Below are 24,039 nucleotides of genomic sequence, written 5' to 3' on the forward strand. Positions count from 1 at the left end.
CAGGCACTGTTTCTTTACAAGAGGTTATCTCCATCACAGGCATTATTTCCTGACCTTGCTGCAGAACTGCGTTAGTGTGCACTAGTCAAACATGGGTCATTATGGTGGTTTCCCTTGAAGATAGTGTTACTCTTGCCAGGCAACTGGCTGTTTACCTACACCTGGAAAATCACAGGGTTCACCCTATTTCTCTTCTCTCAGGGATCACAGTCCTCTGCTGCCCATTACCAATGTCTAAAAGCAGGACCTGGCACGGCAGCTCACGCCTGTAATCCCAGCATGTTGGGAGGCTGAGGCAGGTGGATCATCCGAGGTCAGGAGTTTGAGAGCAGCCTGGCCAACATGGTGAAACCCATGTCTACTAAAAATACTAAAAATTAGCCAGCGCGTGGTGGCGGGTGCCTATAATCCCAGCTACTTGAGAGGCTGAGGGAGGAGAATTGCTTGAACTCAGGAGACGGAGGTTGCAGTGAGCTGAGATTGTGCCATTGCACTCCAGTCTAGGTAGCAGAATGAGGCCATCTCAAACAAAAGTGGGGAAAACCTGAAAACATTATTTTGAAGACTTGTAGACAAGAAAAATTAGAATCCAGTCCAAACTGTAGAAAACAATAAAAATTGAAAAACATTAGGCAAGACTAGAATCTAACAACAGGTGTACTATAGTATTTGAAACATAATTTTTCTCTCTCCATTTTCTCATTTTTACTAAAGGCAAGTCACGGTAGAACTGATTTGCTTTATTAAACTTGGCCTGATTATTTGTATATAGTACAGCAAGAATAATTATCTTTTTACATAGGCTTTTAAATTGGCTTTGATGGGACTTTGTTCCATAGAAGGAATCTTTGATAAGATTTTTTCTTTTTTTTTGAGATGGAGTCTTGCTCTGTCACCTAGGCTGGGGTGCAGTGGTTTGATCTCAGCTCACTGCAAACGCCACCTCCTGGATTCAAGCAATGCTTCAGCCACAGCCTCCCAAGTAGCTGGGACTACAGGTGCATATTACCACACCTGGCTAATTTTTTGTATTTTTAGTAGAGATGGGGTTTCACCGTGTTAGCCAGGATGGTCTCAATCCATGACCTCATGATCTGCCCACGTCGGCCTCCAAAGTGCTGGAATTACAGGCATTAGCCACTGCACCTGGCCAGATAAGACTTTTTTTTTTTTTAATTGAGCCCAGCCATGGATTTATACCATCAAATACCTATGAGTTGGGTGAATTCCTCTCTCCTTGAAGTTCCAAGATAAACTTGGGGTTCCAGGGCCTGTCAGAAAGTGACATTCTTTACTGACCACAGGTCAGGAACTGTATACAGGGGCTGTGTCCACAAGGTAAGAGGCCAGGTTTCCCATTGTGCTTTTATTGGCTCCATAAGTCAAATTTGATTCCTTAAAGAAAAAAACACACAGTCCAGTCAGTAACCAGTTTCTCCAATTGTGTCCTGTAATAAACAAAAACAGATTCTTATTGTACTGAGCAAATAACTGTATTATCATAAGTTAAGAATACTCAACACCTGCTGCGAGCCCCATGCCCGAGCCAGGCCAAGCGAGTGGGCGAGCGCCATGCTGGGCAGCGGGGCGGGCACCATGGGGGGGCCCCACCAGCCTACCCCAGGGACACCCAGGAGCCCCTCGCTGCCACCCCGAGACCATCGCCGAGCTAAGGGTGCATAATTCTCCCGGAAGGGTTATTCTCTCGCTCCATTATTGTTTTGGGGGGAGCCAGCGAGATGGCTCCTTTCGAGTTGCACTGGTTGGGTTAACCGCGTGGAGAACAGTCACATTCCCAACACCACCAGCAGCCCCCGCCGCAGCCCGAACTTATTTTATCTCTCAAAATCAGCCTTTACAATTTCACATGCGCGCCTCCTCCGTGATAGTCCCTGGGCCTTGAGGAGTTGAATAGCTTTAATTTCTCACCCTGTGTCTCAGGAATGCAGTTGATTTTGATTGGCATCTTCTACCAGGCCTGAAGATGAGACTTTAATTGCTGTCAGTGTTGAACCTTTAACAGGACGTGATGTCCTTTTTAGGCCCAGTAGTAAAAGTCCTTTAACTCAGTGTCACAAGGACTTTAAAAGCTCATATAGAAAGATACATGAATGTAATAACTTTAATGTTAAAAAAAAAATCTTTTTTTTTTTTTTAGATGGAGTCTTGCTCTGTCACCCAGGCTGGAGTGAAATGGCATGATCTCGGCTCACTGCAACTTCCATCTCCCAGGTTCAAGCAAGTCTCCTGCTCAGCTTCCCAAGTTGCTGAGACTACAGGTGCATGCCACCATAACAGCTAATTTTTGTAATTTTAGTAGAGATGGGGTTTCAGCATATTGGTCAGGCTGTTCTCAAACTCCTAATCTCAGGTGATCCACCCACCTCGGCCTCCCAAAGTGCTAGGATTACAGGCGTGAGTCACCACACCCACCACAAAAAATTACTTTAATCTCACTGTTTTTATAAGCAAATCGAAACAATAATAATGGCATAGGAACTGTTTCAATAAACCATAAAATCTGTTAGGCTGGTTACCAAAAGGCAAAAGAAAAGGCCTTCTGCACTGCACAGAGTATTATGTTGGAAGAAAACATTTCCTTTACACCTTTAAGAAAACATTGTTAGCATCAGTCTACACAAGTAGAACTCAAGGAAAAAAATTTATATGAGCTGAAAAATAAGTTGGAGAACGCTACTATTTCTTGCATTTTAAAAGAGGAGAGAAAATGGAGGCTTCCTTTCGGCCGGAACCGCCATCTTCCAGTAATTCGCCAAAATGACGAACACAAAGGGAAAGAGGAGAGGCACTCGATACATGTTCTCTAGGCCTTTTAGAAAACGTGGATTTGTTCCTTTGGCCACGTATATGCGAATCTATAAGAAAGGTGATATTGTAGACATCAAGGGAATGGGTACTGTTCAAAAAGGAATGCCCCACAAATGTTATCATGGCAAAACTGGAAGAGTCTGCAATGTTACCCAGCATGCTGTTGGCATTGTTGTAAACAAACAAGTTAAGGACAAGATTCTTGCCAAGAGAATTAATGTGCATATTGAGCACATCAAGCACTCTAAGAGCCGAGATAGCTTCCTAAAATATGTGAAGGAAAATGATCAGAAAAAGAAAGACGCCAAAGAGAAAGGTACCTGGGTCCAACTGAAGCGCCAGCCTGCTCCACCCAGAGAAGCACACTTTGTGAGAACCAATGGGAAGGAGCCTGAGCTGCTGGAACCTATTCCCTATGAATTCATGGCATAATATGTGTAAAAAAAAAAAAAAAGAAAAAAGAAAGAAAATAAAAAATGGCAAGATGTAATAAAAGTTGAACTTTGTGTTAAAAAAATTAAATGTCTTATAATTTATTAAGAGTAAATCCATCCTTTAAGAAAATTTCATTGCTCTAACCACTTATTTACTGCATTTTTCATTTACATCAAGCCCACTCTCTAGAAAGATCATTATAATTTCCCTTTAATTAATAGACAATTTGATCATATAAAAGTTTTGGCCAGGTGCGGTGGTTCACGCTTGTAATCCCAGCACTTTGGGAGGCTAAGGCAGGCAGATCTCCTGAGGTCAGGAGTTCAAGACCAACCTGCCCAACATGGGGAAACCCCATCTGTACTAAAAATTTAAAAATTAGCTAGGAATGGTGGTGGGTACCTATAATCCCAGCTACTTGGGAGGCTGAGGCAGGAGAATTGCTTGAACCCAGGAGGCAGAGGTTGCAGTGAGCTGAGATCGCACCACTGCACTCCTGCCTGAGAGACAAGGGCAAAACTCCATCTCAAAAAAAAAAAGGTTTTTTTTTTTTTTAAACTAAATCCTCTTATTATGACTTAGACTGTTCATGCTATGCTTTGACTTTCTGGTTTGTTCTGAACATCCCTCTTTCTTTTTTTTTTTTTGAGACAGAGTCTCGCTGTGTCACTCAGGCTGGAGTACAATGGCACAATTTCAACTCACTACAAACTCCACCTCCCAGATTCAAGTGATTCTCATGCCTCAGCCTCCTGAGTGGCTGGAATTACAGGCCCACGCCACCATGCCCAACTCATTTTTGTATTTTTAGTAGAGAAGGAGTTTTACCAAGTTGGCCAGGCTGGTCTTGAACTCCTGACCTCAGGTGATCCTCCCACCTTGGCCTTCCAAAGTGCTGGGATTACAGTTGTGAGTCACCACACCTGGCCAAACATCCCTCTTTCTTAAGCAATCATTTTATTCTAGGACTAAATTTACCATACAAGGTTATTTCTTATATAAAATTTTTTCTCATGGCTGGGCACAGTGGCTCACACCTGTAATTCCAGCAGTTTGAGAGGCCAAGGTGGGAGGATAACCTGAGGTCAGGAGTTCGAGATCAGCCTAGCCAACATGGTGAAAACCCATCTCTACTAAAAATCCAAAAATTAGCTGGGTGTGGTGGCAGGCACCTATAATCCCAGCTACTTGGGAGGCTAAGGCAGGAGAATCACTTGAACCTGGGAGGTGGACGTTGCAGTGAGCTGAGATTGCACCATTTCACTCCCACCTGGGTGACAAGAGCAGAACTCCATCTCAAAAAAAAAAATAAAGGAAAAAAAAAATATATATATATGTCTCTTTAAGCTTTCTTACCACCACTGCCACCAACAACAAATCTCTTTATTTTTATAACTTTCTTAACATCTCTCTTATTTCCTGGTTTCTTTTACCTTTTTTATATATAACCTTTAAATTACCTTTGAATGAGATAAAAATTCTTCACCTTTTAAAAAAAAAACACACTTTTTTTCTTTTTTTTAAGAAAGAATGGCCGGGCGCGGTAGCTCAAGCCTGTAATCCCAGCACTGTGGGAGGCCGAGGCGGGTGGATCACGAGGTCAAGAGATCGAGACCATCCTGGTCAACACGGTGAAACCCCGTCTCTACTAAAAATACAAAAAATTAGCTGGGCATGGTGGCACGTGCCTGTAATCCCAGCTACTCAGGAGGCTGAGGCAGGAGAATTGCCTGAACCCGGGAGGCGGAGGTTGCGGTGAGCCGAGATCGCGCCATTGCACTCCAGCCTGGGTAACAAGAGCGAAACTCCATCTCAAAAAAAAAAAAGAAAGAATGTTTTCTGGCCAGGTGCAGAGGCTCATGCCTGTAATCCCAGCACTGTGCTGTAGGAGACCAAGGCAAGCGGATCACGTGAGGTCAGGAGTTTGAGACAAGCCTGGGCAACATGGTAAACTCCATCTCTGCTGAGAATACAAAATTTAGCTAGGCGTGGTGGCTGGAGCCTGTAATTCCATTTACTTGGGAGGCTGAGGCAGGAGAATTGCTTGAACCCAGGAGGCAGAGGTTGCAGTGAGTCAAGATCGCACCACTGCACTCCAGCCTGGGTAACACAGCAAGAAACCATCTCACAAAAAAGAAGTACATCTTATAAATTCAAAAAATTTTTTTGCCAGCCGGGTGCAGTGGCTCACACCTGTAGTCCCAGCATTTTGGAAGGACAAGGCAGGTGGATCACCTGAGGTCAGGAGCTAGATACCAGCCTGGCCAAGATAGTGAAACCCCGTCTCTACTAAATATACAAAACTTAGCCAGGTGTGGTGGCAGACACCTTTAATCCCAGCTACTTGGGAGGCTGAGACAGGAGAATCACTTGAACCTGGGAGGTGGAGGTTACAGTGAGCCAAGATCACGCCACTGCACTCCAGTCTGGGCAACAAAGAGTGAAACTCATCTCAAAAAAAAAAACAAAAAACAAACAAAAAAAAACTTTTTATTTTCCTATCTTAGACTTTCAAATTTTTGATAACCTGTTTCACTACACTAGGCAATCGTCAGCTAAATTGCCTTAAATTTATTGAAGGAAACAACTAAGGTGAAAATCAAATAGCAAAATTTACACTAAAACAGATTTAATTGCCAATTAAACATAAAATTATAGAAATTATACAGACCTTTTAAATACACACACACACACACACACACACACACACACACACAGACCCTATAGCTTTTATCTCAGAACTTTAGCCATGAGATAAACATAAATTCACCAGCTTTCGAAAAGAACCTGTTGGATCCAAACAGTGTTTTTATCTTAATAGAAAAGTAACAACAGACTTAAAGCAGGCAGAAAAAAAAATAGAGAAAAAGAGGACTTGGGAGGTCTACAGTTTGCAGGTCAACTGTAGGGCCCTTTTTCCTTAATATGAATGTGTACAAACACCATATCACTTCCATTTTACAAAAACTCTGGCAAGCAGAGGTGCCGTAAAACCTATGGAGTGCTCTCAAGGGGATCATTCTCCTCGTTTTCTCCTCATTCTTAGATTATTTGTTTACCACTTTTTCTTTTGTTTTTAAAAGGAGGATCTGAGTGGTGGCCTAGGGTTTTTGTACGGTGGATTGATGTGTGCTGCTTGTGTGCAGGACTCCACAGTGTGTCACCACCGAGTCCTTTCCACCCTCTTTTGTGTCTCAGTTCCTCTCTCCAGAGGCCTATCACCACTGAGAGGGCTCAAAATGCTGGGTGATCAGCTCTTATATGGGTTTCTTAGACAAGCCTTTTTTAAAAAATTAATTTTTGTTGGGGATTTCCCTGTGGGGCCACTGCACGTGACAGGAGGTGAATCCCCCAGACACTCTCACAAGGCCCCCCCATCACCCAGGGGTGCCTTTTGGCTGGAAGGAGCAAATGCCCTTTCCCTTAGATGCTGAGAAAACTCAGTCTCTCATTTACTTATGAAAACAACAGTTCAGTTCCTCACACAAACATGCACAGACAAGCCAAATTTAGATTAATTTTGAAAGCATCTCTGAACTAGAATTAGCATCCTTAAACAACAACTTCCTAGGAGAGCAAAAAAAAAAAAAGTTAAAAACAAAAGCCAACAGCCAAGACCACTTCCTGGAAACTGTGCTCCATCACCCCTACTTTGTAGCTCTCATCCACCATTCCACACACCAAGGTCAAATCCCCGCACTGTACAAGATAATCTCTGGTACCCCAAAGCCAAAGAGTTCAGGTCATGCAATACAGGAAAACAGAGCTTTAGACCTGTGAAGAATCTGCCCATGATTCTCGAAACTCAAAGAAGAAAACAGAACACCTCAAAAGGGGTGAGTGGTGCCTTTGTTCTGAATTCTTTAAAGAGGATCAAGTCATTGGAAGCCTTCTCTAGATTTTTTGGTACAGCAGATGCCAAAGAGGGAAGGAGGTATAGGGTTGAAGAGATGTAAATAAAAGAATTATTTTTTTTGGCCAGGCACAGTGGCTCATGCCTGTAATCCTAGCACTTTGGGAGGCCAAGATGGGTGGATCATTTGAGGTCAGGAGTTCGAGACCAGCCAGGCCAATATGATGACACCTGTCTCTACTAAAAATGCAAAATTTTTCCAGGCCTTAGTGGCATGCACCTGTAATCCCAGCTACTCAGGAGGCTGAGGCAGGAGAATCACTTGAACAAAGGTCAGGCAAAGGTTGTGGTGAGCTGAGATAGTACCACTGCACTCCAGTCTGAGCGACAGAGTGAGACCCTGTCCCCCCAACCCCTCCCCTGCAAAAAAAAGATTCTTTTTAAAGACAGGAAGCAAACACAGAAACCAGGCACGTGGTTTTGGGAGACGTTTTGTTTTTGTTTTTCCTCTTTTGTAGCTGCATGGAATTTTAGCCAAATTAGAGAGGATTTGTTACCCATAATTTGGAATTCACATGCGGATTTGACCAAGTCAGGTAGAGTTGGTCAAATCTAATGGGAGAAAGACTAGAACATACAACAACAACAAAAACCCAACAATATGGTCACTGAGCACTATAATAGTAAGGAGAAATTATGATCAACTGGTTGTTAAACTTTAGCCAAGACAAAATCCCAATTCACCTACTTACCTAGAGATGGGTCTCAGGCTGAAGACTGCTCTCTACCATCTAAGAAGCAGGAAAAAAGTCAAACTCATCCTCCCTGCTGGGAGCAAGCTCAGACTCCATAAAGGAATTACCTGCCTTCAATCATCATGGAAGCAGAAATCTTGCCTTCCTGTTGGAAACACGTAAAACTACAAAAAAGGGAGTTGTACAGCAAAATAAACTTCAGATCTCAACCAAATTTTGGGAGATCAGGGATTCTCTGGTTGGGGGGGGGTGCTTCCAGACCTCAGCAAATTGTCCTCTTGGTTTGAGCCATAAAGGCAGCTCATGCTGGTACCAAGCAGTGATAGGAGATTTGCTGAAGATCAGTGGCATCTCCACTCAGAATCATTCCACAGTTACCAAAATGTGAACCCCAAATATCTGAGACAGGTCTCAGTTAATATAGAAAGTTTATTTTGCCAAGGTTTAGGACACATGCCCATGACACAACCTCAGGAGGTCCTGACAACATATGGCCAGGGTGGTCCGAGTACAGTTTGGTTTTATACATTTTAGGGAGACATGAGACTTCAATCAACCTATATAAGATGATGGCCGGGTGCAGTGGCTCACCACGTAGCACTCTGGGAGGCCGAGGTGGGTGGATCACCTGAAGTCAGGAGTTCAAGACCAGCCTGGCCATCATGGTGAAACCCCATATTTAAAAGAAAAAAGAAAAAAATAATAAAAATAAGATGAACATGGGTTTAGTCCAGAAAGGTGGGACAAATCCATGGAGAGGGAGCTTCTAGACCCTAGGTAGATAAGAGACAAATGGTTGCATTCTTTTGAGTTTCTGAGTAGCCTCTCCAAAGGAGGCAATCAGATATGCATTTATCTCAGTGAGCAGAGGGGTAACTGAATAGAATAGGAAGCAGATTTTTCCTAAGCAATTCCCAGCTTGGCCTTTTCCCTTTAGCTTAGTGATTTGGGGGCCCCAAGATTTATTTTCTTTTCACAGCCCCTGCACTATGAAACACACATCTATGAAGATGAGATGTTCGGAGGCTCCTGGGATACTTGGTAAGTCATAGCTGGTGCTGGATGGGGTACAGGGTCCCTGAGATGCTCCACCATAGTTGTAGATCCTGGGATTTCATGATTTTCCCAGTAAATCTGCACCTGTCCCTGGTCTGCTTGTCCTACCTAGAAAATTCAGGCCCTCGAGAGAGATCCAAGATGGCTGATCACTAGCAGCTCGGGATTGTAGCTCCCACTGAAAGCACAGAGAACGAGAGGACGCCACACTTTCAGATCAATTTTTGTTGCTCACGCACCAGGAGATTCCCAGCAGAGGAGCCCCACAGGTCACCAGTGCGACTCTTGTGGCCGGCGAGGCAGTTTTGCCACTGCCTTGGTGCAGCGGTTCTTGATGCAGAGTCAGAAAAGCACCATCAATCTTAACGCCGCTGTTTTGGCCGGCACAGTGGGTTGCTCAGATTTTAGCGCTGGGAATCAACAAGTTGGAAGTCCACTCAGAAACCCAATTATAAAGACGGTAATTATAAAGACCACAGATGGATAAATCTATAACGAAGGGAAGAAACCAGCCTAAAAAGGCTGAGAATACCCAAAATCAGAACGCCTCTCCCTCTACAGGGGATCACAGTTCCTCATCAGCAACAGAACAAGGCCTGATGGAGAAAGACTGTGTTCCATTAACAGAAGCAGGCCTCAAAAGGTGGATGATAAGAAACTTCTGTGAATTAAAAGAACTTGTTCTAACCCAATGCAAAGAAACTAAGAACTTTGAAAAAAGGTTTGACGAAATGTTAACAAGAATACGCAATTTAGAGAGAAATATAAGTGAATTAATGGAGCTGAAAAACACAACATGAGAACTTCACGAACTATGCACAAGTTTTAACAGCCAAATCGATCAAGCAGAAGAAAAGATATCAGAGGTCGAAGACCAACTTAATGAAATAAAATGAGAAGACAAGATTAGAGAAAAAAGGATAAAAAGGAACGAGCAAAGTCTCCAAGAAATATGGGACTATGTGAAAAGACCTAATCTACGTTTGATAGGTGTACCTGAATGTGACGAAGAGAATCAATCCAAGTTGGAAAATACACTTCAGGATATTATTTAAGAAAACTTCCCCAACCTAGCAAGGCAGGACAATATTCAACTCCAGGTAATACAGAGAACACCACAAAGATATTCCTCAAGAAGACCAACCTCAAGGCACATAATCGCCAGATTCACCAGGGTTGAAATGAAGGAGAAAATACTGAGGGCAGCCAGAGAGAAAGGTAAGGTTACCCATAAAGGGAAGCTCATCAGACTCACAGCAGTTCTCTCAGCAGAAACCCTACAAGCCAGAAGAGAGTGGGGGCCAATATTCAACATCCTTAAAGAAAAGAACTTTCAACCCAGAATTTTACATCCAGCCAAACTAAGCTTCATAAGCGAAGGAAAAATAAAATCTTTTGTGAACAAGCAAGCACTCAGAGATTTCATCACCACCAGGTCTGCTCTACAAGAGCTTCTGAAAGAACCACTACAAATAGAAAGGAACAACCAGTATCAGCCTTTCTAAAAATACCAAAAAATAAAGAACATCAGCATAATTAAGAACTTGCTGCCGGGCGCGGTGGCTCAAGCCTGTAATCCCAGCACTTTGGGAGGCTGAGGCGGGTGGATCACGAGGTCCAGAGATCGAGACCATCCTGGTCAACATGGTGAAACCCCGTCTCTACTACAAATACAAAAATTCAGCTGGGCATGGTGGCGCATGCCTGTAATCCCAGCTACTCAGGAGGCTGAGGCAGGAGAATTGCCTGAACCCAGGAGGCGGAGGTTGCGGTGAGCTGAGATCGCGCCATTGCACTCCAGCCTGGGTAACAAGAGTGAAACTCCGTCTCAAAAAAAAAAAAAAAAAAAAAAAAGAACTTGCATCAACTAATAGGCAAAACAGCCAGCTAACATTAAATGGGAATATCAAACTCACATATATTATAATTAATTCTAAATTTAAACCGACTAAATCACCCAATCCAAAGACACAGACAGGCAAAAAAAGGCAAGACCCATCGGTATGCTGCATCCAGACCCATCATCTTACATGCAAGGATACAGAAAGACTCAAAACAAAGGGATGAAAAAAATTTACCAACCAAATGGAGAGCAAAAATAAATAAATAAGTAGAAAGCAGGAGTTGCAATTTTTGCTGATAAAATAGACCTTAAAGCAACAAAGATCAAAAGAAGCAAAGAAGGATATTACATAATGATAAAAGGATCAATGCAACAAGAAGAGCTAAAGATCCTAAATATATACGCACTCAATCCAGGAATACCCAGATATATAAGACTTATAAAGAGACTTAGACTCCCACACAATAATAGTGGGAGACTTCAACATCAATATTAGACAGATCAATGAGACAGAAAGTTAACAACGATATCCAGGATTTGAACTCAGATCCGGAACAAGTAAACTTAATTAACATTTATAGAACTCTCCACTTTAAATACACAAAATATACACTCTTATCAGTACCACATCACACCTATTTACAGGTTTAAATGAAATATTGGTTGGCTGCTTGTTAGTTATTTTCTTCCCTCATTTTTTATTTTATTTTTTTCATGTCTCTATTATTAAGCACAATTATAGGCATACCCATTTTTAGACTGCATTCTAGCCTGGGCAATAAAACAACACCCCTGTTCTCTCTCCCTCTTCCTCTTTCTCTTTCTTCCTCTCATTCATTCTTTTTTTTTTTTCTTTCTCTTTCTCTCTTTCTTCTTTAAAAAAAAAAAGAAAAAAGAAAGATACGCACCAAAATATTAATTGATTATTTGACAGTGGTCATTTTTTATTGTTCCTTTTCTGCTTATTTGTAATTGCTGATATAAAAAAAAAAGAAAAAAATATTGTATATACTATTTGTCTCAAATGTTATATACTTATTAAACAATTACTTATGTATTCATAAGAAAGCATAATTACTCTATTAGAGAAAAAGAAAAAAAAAAAGAAAATTCAGGCCCTCTGAGGCCACATGAAATCTGCAGGTACATCCAACTAAAAGATGTCCTGTGCTTGAACTCTCTTTTTCCCAACCCGATACCCAAGCATGAAGTTAACATTTTCTTCTGTGAAATCTGCTCAACAGCTTTCTCCTGCCTTTCAGTATCTTTACTGCCCATTAAGGTAGCATGCCACTCCCTGGGCCTGTGCTGCTTATAGAGGCTGACCCTTACCTGTTTGAGGCAGGGGATCTTCCGATCTTCCAGCCCTTTGACTTTTCTCTGGGGTAAACACCGAGAGAAACACTGAGTCCTACTTCTTTTGTTGTTGTTGCTTTGAGACAGGGTTTCCTTACCGTCATCCAGGCTGGAGTCAGTGGCGCAATCTCAGCTCACTGCAGCCTCCGCCTCCCAGGCTCAAGTGATCCTCCCACCTGAGCCTCTCAAGTAGCTGGGACCACAGGTGTGCACCACCATAGCTGGATAATTTTTGTATTTTTGGTAGAGACGAGGTTTCACCATATTGCCCATGCTGGTCTCGAACTCCTGACCTCAAGTGATCCACCCTCCTTGGCCTCCCAAAGAGCTGGGATGACAGGTGTGAACCACCACACCATGGCTGAGTAGTTTTAAATTCACTTCTAGGAGGTGCCTGTCTCTTCTGTGTTGGGAACTGGAATGTTCCCTCACAGTGGTGTCTGCTAATCCCCTGTCCTAGGCAGGTAGCTGGTCCCTACAGTATGGGAGGCCCCAACCCTACTTCCGCTCCTTAACACTCTCCTGGTTTGGAGTCTCTTGGAGCATGATTTTTTTTCCCCCTTATTTATTTATTTATTTAGAGTAGAATCTCTTAATCTTGGAGCATCATTATCTCCAGATGCTGAAATTTTATTTCACGAAATTTCCTAGCTCACTACCTTTAAGAGTGCTCTTTTCTGGCCAGGTGCGGTGGCTTATGCCTGTAATCCCAGTGCATTGGGAGGCCAAGGTGGGTGGATCACTTGAGGTCAGGAACTCAAGACCATCCTGGCCAGAGGGCAAAACCCTGTCTCTACTAAAAATACAAAAATTGGCCCGGCATGGTGGTGCCCACCTGTAGTCCTAGCTACTTGGGAGGTTGAGACAGGAACCCCGGTGGCAGAGGTTGCAGTGAGCTGAGAGAGTACCAGTGCCCTCTGGCCTGGGTGAGAGAACAAGACTCCATTTAAAAAAACAAAAAAGTTATTTTCTTAAATCTTCTTTAATTGACAATTTCTCTCTTTTTCTTTACAATTTGTTATTGTTGTTAAAGAAACCGTACCATCTGTTCCGTAGTTTACCTCAGTGTGGACTCTCCTGCTCACATTCCTGTGGTGGCATTTAACATGCTCTTCTGAACCCTGAATTTCCTGTAAAGTGGTAATAAGATCTAGAGTGGTGATTCTTAACCGGGGACAACTTTGCCATCCAAAGACCATTAGGCAAATCATATATCTGATAAGTAACTCTGGAAAACAAAGAATGATCCAAACTCAACAATAAGAAAATGGGCCAGGCATGGTGGCTCACTCCTGTAATTCCAGAAATTTGGGGGACCAAGGCAGGAGGATCACTTGAGCCCAGGAGTTTGAGGCCAGCCTGGACAACATAGCAAGACCTTGTCTCTTTTTTTTTTTTTTTTTTTTTTTTTGAGACCAAGTTTCGCTCTTGTTACCCAGGCTGGAGTGCAATGGCGCGATCTCGGCTCACCGCAACCTCCGCCTCCTGGGTTCTGGCAATTCTCCTGCCTCAGCCTCCTGAGTAGCTGAGATTACAGGCACGCGCCACCATGCCCAGCTGATTTTTTGTATTTTTAGTAGAGACGGGATTTCACCATGTTGACCAGGGTGGTCTCGATCTCTTGACCTCGTGATCCACCCGCCTCGGCCTCCCAAAGTGCTGGGATTACAGGCGTGAGCCACTGCGCCCGGCCAAGACCTCGTCTCTAAACAACAACAACAAAAATTAGCCAGTGTGATGGGAGGCACCTGTAGACCCAGAGCCTGGAAGGTCAAGGCTGCAGTAAGCCATGATTGTGCCACTGCACTCCAGCCTGGGCAACAGAGTGAGATGGAAGGAAGGAAGGAAAGAAGGGAGGGAGGGAGGAAGAAAGGAGAGGGAGGGAGGGAGGAAGGAAGGAAAGAGAAAGGGAGGGAGGAAGGAAAGGGAAGGAAGAAGGGGAAGGAAGAGGGGGGAGGAAGGAAGGAAAAGGGGGAAGGGAGGGGAGACGGGAGGATTGCTTGAGCTCAGCAGTTTGAGACCAGCCTGGGAGACATAGTGGAACCCTGTCTTTACAGCAACAACAACAAAATTAGCTAAATGTGGTAGGTCCCAGCTACACAGAAGGCTGAGTTGGGAAGATCGCTTGAGCCCAGTAGGTTGAGGCTGCAGTGAGCTGTGACACGCCACAGCACTCTCCAGCCTGAGTGACAGAGTGGGACAAGAGAGAGAGAGAGGAAGGGAGGGAAAGAAGGAGAAAAGATAACCTACAGAATAGGAGAAAATATTTGAAAAAAAAATGTGTCATATATCTGATAAGGGTCTGGTATCCAGAATATATTTAAAAATCTTTTATAAATCAACAGTGAAAAGACAAACAATTCAATTTTTAAAAACTGAGCAGAGGGCTTCAATAGATATTTCTCCAAAGAAGATATGCACATGGCTAGCAATCACATGAAAAGAGGCTTCACATTATTGGTCATTGGGTAAATACAAATTAAAATCACAATGAGATACCACCTCACATCCATGAGGCTGGCCATATATATATATATATATATTTTTTTTTTGAGACGGAGTTTCACTCATGTTACCCAGGCTGGAGTGCAATGGCGCGATCTCGGCTCACCGCAACCTCCGCCTCCTGGGTTCAGGCAATTCTTCTGCCTCAGCCTCCTGAATCGCTGGGATTACAGGCACGCGCCACCATGCCCAGCTAATTTTTTGTATTTTTAGTAGAGACGGGGTTTCACCATGTTGACCAGGATGGTCTCGATCTCTTGACCTCATGATCCACCCGCCTCCGCCTCCCAAAGTGCTGGGATTACAGGCTTGAGCCACCGCGCCTGGCCTATATATATTTTTAAACAGAAAATAAGGGCTGGCAAGTATGTGGGAAAATGGGAATGCTTGCACACTGCTGGTAGAATGTAAAATGGTGCAACCATTGTAAAACACACTTTGGTGTCTTCTTAAAAAGTTAAAAATAGAATTACCATATAATTTGGCAATTCCACTTCTAGGTATATATCCACAAAAATCAAAACAAGTATTCAACCCAAAAACTGTACACAAATGTTTACTGCAGTGCTACTCACAATAGCCAAAAGGTGAAAACGACCGAAATGTCCATCAACTGACAAAAATGTAGTATAGCCGGGCGCAGTGGCTCACGCCTGTAATCCTAGCACTTTGGGAGGCCGAGGTGGGTGGATCACCTGAGATCAGTTCAAGACCAGCCTGGCCATCATGGTGAAACCCCATCTTTAAAAAAAAAAAATAGTAGTATATTCAGGTGCAGTGGCTCACGCCTGTAATCCTAGCACTTTGGGAGGCCGAGGTGGGTGGATCACCTGAGATCAGTTCAAGACCAGCCTGGACAACATGGTGAACCCCACTCTCTACTAAAAATATAAAAATCAGCCCTGCCTAGTGGTTTGTGCCTGTAACCCCAGCTACACCAGAGGCCGAGGCATGAGAATCACTTGAACCTAAGAAGCAGAGGCTGCAGTGAGCCAAGATCCTGCCACTGCACTCCAGCCGGGGAGAAGAGCAAGACTCTGTCAAAAAAAAAAAAAAAAAAAAGAGGTAGAATATTCATACAATGGAAACTAGAATACTTTTTGGCCAAACAAAGAACTGAAGGGTGAGACGTGATGGTACATACCTGTAATCCCAGCAGTTTGGGAGGTAGAGGTGGGAGAATTGCTTGAGCTAAGGAGTTCAAGACCAGTCTGGGCAACATGGCCAAACCCCATCTCTACAAAAAATACCAAAATTAGCCAGGCATGATGGTGCACACCTGTAGTCCCAGCTACTTGGGAAGCTGAGGCAGGAAGATGGCTTGAGCGATCTCAGGCTGCAATGAGCCAAAATCACACCCTGTACTCCAGCCTGGGTAAAAGAGCAAAACCCTGCCTAAAAAAAAAAGCCAGGTGCAGTGGCTCACACCTGTAATTCCAGTACTTTGGGAGGCTGAGGAAGGTGAATCACCTGAGGTCAGCAGTTCAAGACCAGCCTGGCCAACATGGTAAAACTCTGTCTCTACTAAAAATACAAAAATTAGCCAGGTGTAATGGTGCATGCCTGTAATCCCAGCTACTAGGGAGGTTGAGGCAGGAGAATTGCTTGAACTCGGGAGACAGAGGTTGCAGTGAACCGAGATGGTGCCACTGTACTCCAGCTGGGGACAACAGAGTGAGACTCTATCTCAAAAAAGTTAAACAAACAAAAGAAGAACTGATACTGATACACATTACTACATAGTTAAACCTTGGAAACATTATCCTGCATGAAAGAAGCTATACACATAGGCCACATATATTGTATTATTCCATTTATATCTAATATCCAGAACAGGCCAATTCGTAGAGAAAGAATGTGGACTCGTGATTGCTAGGAGCTGGGAGAGAGAGAAATGGTAAGTGACTGCTAATGGGCACAGGGTTTCCTTTTGGGTAAATGAAAATATTTTGGAATTATGTAGTAGCGATGGTTGTACAGCATGTTACTAAATGCCACTGGACTGTACACTATAAAATAAGTAAAATGATAAATTTTATGTTATATATTTGTTACCACAATTTTAAAAGAATCGATCAGTATAATTATTCATATCAAAAAAAAAAACAAAAGGGAGAAGTCATATTATCATCTCAATAACAAAAAGCATTTGACTAAATCCAACATAGATTCTTAATAAAAACTCTCAGCAAACTACAGATTGAAGGGAACTGCCTCAATCTTACAGCTGCGAAAAATCTTCAGCTAATATTAAACTTAATGGTGAGGCTGGGGGTGGTGGCTCATGCCTGTAATCCCAGAATTTTAGGAGGCTGACACAGGTGGATCACGAGGTCAGGAGTTCGAGACCAGCCTGGCCAGCATAGGAAACCCCCATCTCTACTGAAAATACAAAAATTAGCCAGGCATGGTGGTGTGTACCTGTAATCCCAGCTACTTGGGAGGCTGAGGTAGGAGAATCGCTTGAACCTGGGAGGCAGAGGTTGCAGTGAGCCGAGATTACACCACTGCACTCAAGCCTGCGTGACAGAATGAGACTGCGTCTCAAATAAATAAATAAATAAATAAACAACCCAAACAAACAAACAAACAAAACCATAATGGTGGAAGACTGAACACATTCCCTCAAAGATCAGGAATAATACAAGGATGTCTGCTTTTGTTCAACATTATACTGGAGGTTCCAGCCAGTGCAATATGAAAAACAATGAAGGGAAGGAAAAAGAAAAAAGAAACAAAAGGAATCCAGATTTGAATGGAAAAAGTTAAACTATCCTCTTCTTTTCATTTTTTTTTTGTAGAAATGGCAGGCCAGTAGCAGGTTGAGGATGTCTCTCTATGTTGTCCAGGCTGGCCTCGAACTCCTGGCCGCAAGCAATCCTCCCACCTCAGTCTTCCAAAGTGCTGTCATTGCAGGCACAGTTGCCATAAATCTGTCTTTATATGCATGCTACATGATTGTCTATTTAGAAAAGTAGATTCTACAAAAAAGCTACTGGAACTAACGTTTGCTTAGCAAGGTGGCAGGATGCAAGATCTACAGAAAAAATGAATTGTATTTTTACATACTAGCAATGACCAAAAGGAAACTGAAAAAGTTGAAACTGCCATTTGCAAGAGCATCAAAAACAAATATCTAAAGATAAATATAACGAATGATACAAAAGACCTAATACTTTAAGAACTACAAAATGGCCAGACACAGTGGCTCACGCTTGTAATCCCAGCACTTCAGGAGGCCAAGGCATCCTGAAGTCAGGAGTTCGAGACCAGCCTGGCCAACATAGCAAAACCCTGTCTCTACTAAAAATACAAAAATTAGCCAGGCATGGTGGTGTGCGCCTGTAATCCCAGCTATTCAGGAGGCTGAGGCAGGAGAATCGCTTGAACCTGGGAGGCAAAGTTTGCAGTGAGCCAAGATCACACTACTGCACTCCAGCTGGGGCAACAGAGTAAGACTCCATCTCAAAAAAAGAAAGAACTACAAAATGTTGCTGACAGAAGTTAAATGAGATATAAATAAACAGAGAGATATACCTTATTCGTGGATTAGAAGAATCAATATTAAGATGTAAATCTTGAAAAGAGCCTGGGTTAAAGAAAAAAGTCCTAAAAGTCTTTAAAAAAATAAAAGAAAGAGGCTGGGCATGGTGGCTCACGCCTGTAATCCAAGCACTTTGGAGGCCAAGGCGGGCGGATCACCTGAGGTTGGGAGTTCATGACCAGCCTGACCAACATGGTGAAACCCCATTTATAAAAATAAAAATAATAATAATAATAATAAACTAAAAGAAAGAAATTGATGGGGCAGGGGGACAAAAAAAAAGAAAGAAAGAAATAGACAAGCTGATTCTAAAATTTGTTTGGAAATGTAAAGAACCTAAAACAACCAAACAACTTTAGAAAAGAGCAAAGCTGGAGAATTAACATGATCTGATTTCAAGATATTTTATATACCTACAGTAATCAAGACAGAATGGTATTGGCATCAAGACAAATAGGTAAATGGAAGAGAATAGAGTCTAGAAGTCTAACACAGATACAGACCACTGCAACAAAGTTACAAAGGCAATTCAGTGGAGAAGGGATAGTCATTATCATTATCATTATTATTTTAGGGACAAAGTCCCACTCTGTTGCCCAGGCTGGAGTGCAGTGGTGCAATCCTAGCTCACTGCAGCCTTGACCTCCTGGGCTCAAGTGATTCTCCCGCCTCAGCTTCCTGAGTAGCTGGGCGCATGCCATCATACCCAGCTGACATTATACTTACTGATGCTTAAATATTTCAGTCTTTGGCCAGTGGAAACCTCTTCAAACTTGTTCCAATGTCATTAACATTCTGATGTTTTGATGTGTCAGGTAGCAATTTGACTACTTTCTGGTACAGCAAGGTGTTCCTGGTTCATCCTCTACATGTTCTGTCCCAGATTGGAATAATTTCTTCATAGGATTTTGTGGCTGGGTGCAGTGGCTCACACCTATAATCCCAGTACTTTGGGAGGCCAAAACAGGTGGATCACGAGGTCAGGAGTTTGAAACCAGCCTGGCCAATACAGTGAAACCTCATCTCTACTAAAAATACAAAAATTAGCTGGGAGCGGTGGTGCGCACCTGTAGTCACAGTTACTCGGGAGGCTGAGGTAGGAGAATCGCTTGAACCCGAGAGGCACAGCACAGGTTGCATTGAGCGGAGATTGCACTACCGCACTCCAGCTTGGGAGACAGAGTGAGACTGCTTCTTAAAAATAATAAAATAAAATAAAGGGAGTTTTGTAATTTTTCACTGGGAAATGATATTTAGAAAACACTAGCTGGGCACCTCAGGCATATAAATATGTGTATGTATGTATATATATATATACACACACACACACACACACACACACACACATACATACATATATATATATATATATGTATATGTATATTTTTAGGCAGCGTCTTCAAGACTGGAGTGCAGTGGCGCATTCTTGGCTCACTGCAGCCTCTGCCTCCCAGGTTCAAGCAATTTTCTCCCACCTCAGCCTCCTGAGTAGCTGGGATTATAAGCACACAACACTATGCCCAGCTAATTTTTGCATTTTTAAAGTAGAGACAGGGTTTCTCTATGTTGGCTAGACTTGTCTCAAACTCCTGACCTCAGGTGATCCACCCTCCTTGGCCTCCCAAAGTGCTGGGATTGCAGGCGTGAGCCACCAAACCCAGCCTAATTATTTCTTATAAACCTCTTTAGTCAACAAAATTAGGAAATACATTTTCTGTTTAAAAGAGAAAGCACATTGTTCTCTTACTGATATTTCTAATTTAAATTTAAAGTAATGTTTGTATTTACTCTCTGATTTTAGATATATACATTTTCTCTTCACTAAAATCTCCGTTCTAATGCATAACATAATTACTCTTTTTTGCTGTCTCCATATATACACAGTAGCCCCTATAATCCTTGGTTTCACTTTCCATCGTTTCAGTTACTTGTGGCCAACCACAGCCTGAAAATATTAAATGGAAAATTCCAGAAATAATTCACAAGTTTTGAATTGAGGGGCGTGATGAACTCTTGCATCCTCTCGTTCCAACCTGCCTGGGATGTGAATCACCCCTTTGTCCACCGTCTCCACAATGTATACACCACCCAACCATTAGTCACTTTGCAGCTATTAGCAGATCAACTCTTTTGGCACTGCAGTGCTTTCGTTTAGGTCCCCCTTATTTTCCTTAATATTGGTCCCAAGGCACAAGAGTAGTGATGCTGGCAGCCAACGAGATGCCACAGATTGCTTTCTTTAAGTGTAAATGTGAATGTTCTTGATTTAATAAGAAAAAAAAATTGTATGCTGAGGTTGCTAAGATCTATGATAGAAACAAATCTACCCATGAAATTGTAAAGAAGGAAAAACAAGGCCGGGCGCAGTGGCTCACGCCTGTAATCCCAGCACTCTGGGAGGCTGAGGCGGGCGGATCACCTGAGGTCGGGAGTTCAAGACCAGCCTGATCAACATGGTGAAACCCTGTCTTAAAAAAAGAAAAAAAAGAAGGAAAAAGAAATTCGTGCCAGTTTTGCTGTCACATCCTAAACTGCAAAAATTACACTGCAGTATGTGATAAGTGCTTAGTTCAGATGGAAAGTTTGTGGGTGGGAGAGATGAACAGAAACAAGTTTCAACTGACAGCATTCAGATTTGGTACTGTTCGTGGTTTCAGGACTCACTGGGAGGGTATGTGTGTGTGTGTGTATAGCAATATCAGGCTGAGCACAGTGGCTCAAAGCCTGTAATCTCACAGACAGATCACTTGAGGTCAGGAGTTCAAGAATAGCTTGGCCAATATGGTGAAATGCTGTCTCTACTAAAAACTAGCCAGATGTGGTGGCATGTGCCTGCAGTCCTAGCTACCTGGGAGGCTGGGGTGGGAGAATTGCTTGAACCCGGGAGGTGGAGGTTGCAGTGAGCCGAGATCACACCATTGCACTCCAACCTGGGCAACAGAGCAAGACCCTGTCTCAAAAAGGAAAAACAAAACAAAACAAAAATTAAAAAAAAATAGCAATCGCAATGTTATCGACACTAGGATTATCTAAAACCATTTCAGATTCCTTTGCTGTTCTTTTTGTTCTCAGGATATAACCTATAAGGAATATATAAGCCAGGCACAGTGGCTTATGCCTTAACCCCAGCACTTTGAGAGGCTGAGGCAGGCAGATCGTCTGAGGTCAAGAGTTCAAGACCAGCCTGGCCAATATGATGAAACCCCATCCCTACAAAAATACAAAAGTTAGCTGGCATGATGGCAGGTGCCTGTTATCCCAGCTATTCAGGAGCCGAAGCAGGAGAATCACTTGAACCCGTGATGTGGAGGTTGCAGTGAGCTGAGATTGCACCATTGCACTCCAACCTGGGTGACAGCATGAGACTGTCTCAAAAAAAAAAAAAAAAAAAGGTATATATAGACATTGCTCTATGGTTTTTTGCTTTGTTTTTTGAGATGCAGTCCTGCTCTGTTGCCCAGGCTGGAGTGCAATGGTTCGATCACAGCTCACCACAATCTCCGCCACCTGGGTTCAAGTGATTCTCCTGCCTCAGCCTCCTCAGTAGCTGGGATTACAGGCATGTGCCACCATGCCTGGCTAATTTTTGTATTTTAGTAGAGACAGGGTTTTACCATGTTGGCCAGGCCGGTCTTGAACTCCCAACCTCAGGTGATCCACCCACCTTGGCCTCCCAAAGTGCTGGGATTACAGGCATGAGCCACTGCATCTGGCTTTTTTTTTCCAGACAGAATTTATTCCTGTCACCCAGGCTGGAGTGCAGTGGCTCAATCATGTCTCACTGTAGCCTTGACCTCTGGGGCTCAAGCAATCCTCCTGCCTTGGCCTCCTGAATAGTTGGGATTAACAGTGGAGGATGTCCAGGTTCTTAGAGTCTTGAACAAAGAATTGGACAAAACACACAAACAAAGCAAGAAAAGAATGAAGGTATTTATTGAAAATGAACGTACACTCCACAGTGCGAAAGTGGGCCCAAGCATAGGGCCTCAAGGGCTCCGTTACAGATTTTTTGGGAATTTAAATATCCCCTAGAGGATTCCACTGGTTACCTCCAGTACACCATATCTAAATGGAGAAGATGAGGTATAGTTGACGAAGTTATTTACAGTGTACACCCTATGGAAGGGATATTTCCTCTCATAGCTGAAGCGTGAATCGGCCTTATGTTCCCTGCCTCCAGACCCTATTTTCCTGCCTCAGGACTACAGGGATGTGCTAAAGCGCCCCGCTAATTTTTGTATTTTTCATAGAATGGGGGTTTCACCATGTTGCCCAGGCTGTTCTTGGACTCCTAAACTCAAGGAATCCACCCACCTCAGCCTCCCCAAGTGCTGGAATTACAGGCATGAGCCACCGTGCCTGGCTGAGACCCTATCTAAAATATATAAATAAATATATAAATTCCACCGACAAGGATTGTCTTTTTTTTTTTTTTTTTTTTTTTTTGAGACGGGAGTCTTTCTCTGTCACTCAGGCAGCCTCACAGCAACCTCTGCCTCCTGCCTTCAAGTGATTCTCCCGCCTCAGCCTCCTGAGTAGCTGGGATTACAGGCGCCCACCGCCACATCCAGCTAATTTTTGTTTTTTGTTTTTTTCTTTTTTTTTTGAGGCGGAGCTTCACTCTTGTTACCCAGGCTGGAGTGCAATGGCGCGATCTCGGCTCACCGCAACCTCGCGTCCTGGGTTCAGGCAATTCTCCTGCCTCAGCCTCCCGAGTAGCTGGGATTACAGGCACGCGCCACCATGCCCAGCTAATGTTTTGTATTTTTAGTAGAGACGGGGTTTCACCATGTTGACCAGGGTGGTCTCGATCTCTTGACCTTGTGATCCACCCACCTCGGCCTCCCAAAGTGCTAGGATTACAGGCTTGAGCCACCGCGCCCGGCAGTTTTTTTTTTGTTTTTTTTTTTGTTTTTTTTTTGAGACGGAGTCTTGCTCTGTTGCCAGGCTGGAGTGCAGTGGCGCAATCTCGGCTCACGGCAACCTTCCCCTCCTGGGTTCAAGCCATTCTTCCGCCTCAGCCTCCTGAGTTTCTGGGACCAAAGGCGTGTGCCACCACGCCCAGCTGATTTTTGTATTTGTAGTAGAGACGGGGTTTCACCATGTTGCCCAGGATGGTCTCGATCTCTTGATCTCGTGATCCGCTCACCTCAGTCTCCCAAAGTGCTGAGATTACAGGCATGAGCCACTGCGCCCGGCTAATTTTTCTTTTTATTAGAGATGGAGTTTCACCATTTTGGTCAGACTGGTGTCAAACTCCTGACCTCAGGCGATCCACCTGCCTCGGCCTGCCAAAGTGCTGGGATTACAGGCGTGAGTCACCATACCTGGTTGAGGATTGTCTTTTTAAAAAAAAGAGAGACTTTATTCCAATGAATAGTTTGCAAACCAGAGAGATGGAGCCCTCAGTGAAAACAAAGATGTCTTACCAGAGAACAAAGAGAGGGGTTGTCTTTTATAGAGAAAGTTCTGCCCAGGTTCTCACTATGGTCCACTCATATAAATGAGGGATGCAATCTTGTCTGGTTCCGATTGACTGATGCTTGTTGAGTTCTGATTGGTCGATACAGGTCACAGTCTATTGATTAGGTCCACATCTCAGTTTGTTTGTGTTGCTCCAAAGGAATGCCTAAGACTGCATAATTCGTAAAGAACAGAGGGTTATTAGGCTCACAGTTCTGCAGGCTGTACAAGAAGCATGGCACCAGCATCTGCCTCTGATGAAGGCCTCAGGAAGCTTCCACTCACAAGGGTTGAAGGGGAACAGGCTGGTCCCTGGAGAGAGAAGAGGCAAGAGAGAGAGGAGGAGGTGCATGCTCTTATCAACAATCAGTTCTCTTAGGAGCTAAGAGTGAGAGCTCCC

General features: G+C 43.4%; 1 pseudogene across 1 annotated transcript; it reads left to right on the top strand.

Moving 5' to 3' along the window:
* Positions 1 to 2,721: 2,721 nt before the first annotated feature.
* Positions 2,722 to 3,281, top strand: LOC116545164 (annotated as a pseudogene). The gene has a single exon (XR_004266215.1). The product of XR_004266215.1 is annotated as a 60S ribosomal protein L21 pseudogene (transcript).
* The last annotated feature ends 20,758 nt before the right edge of the window (positions 3,282 to 24,039 follow it).

The sequence above is a fragment of the Sapajus apella genome, unplaced genomic scaffold, assembly GCF_009761245.1.
Source record: "Sapajus apella isolate SASKATOON/1434 unplaced genomic scaffold, GSC_monkey_1.0 scaffold249, whole genome shotgun sequence".
Classification (NCBI taxonomy): Eukaryota; Metazoa; Chordata; class Mammalia; order Primates; family Cebidae; genus Sapajus; species Sapajus apella.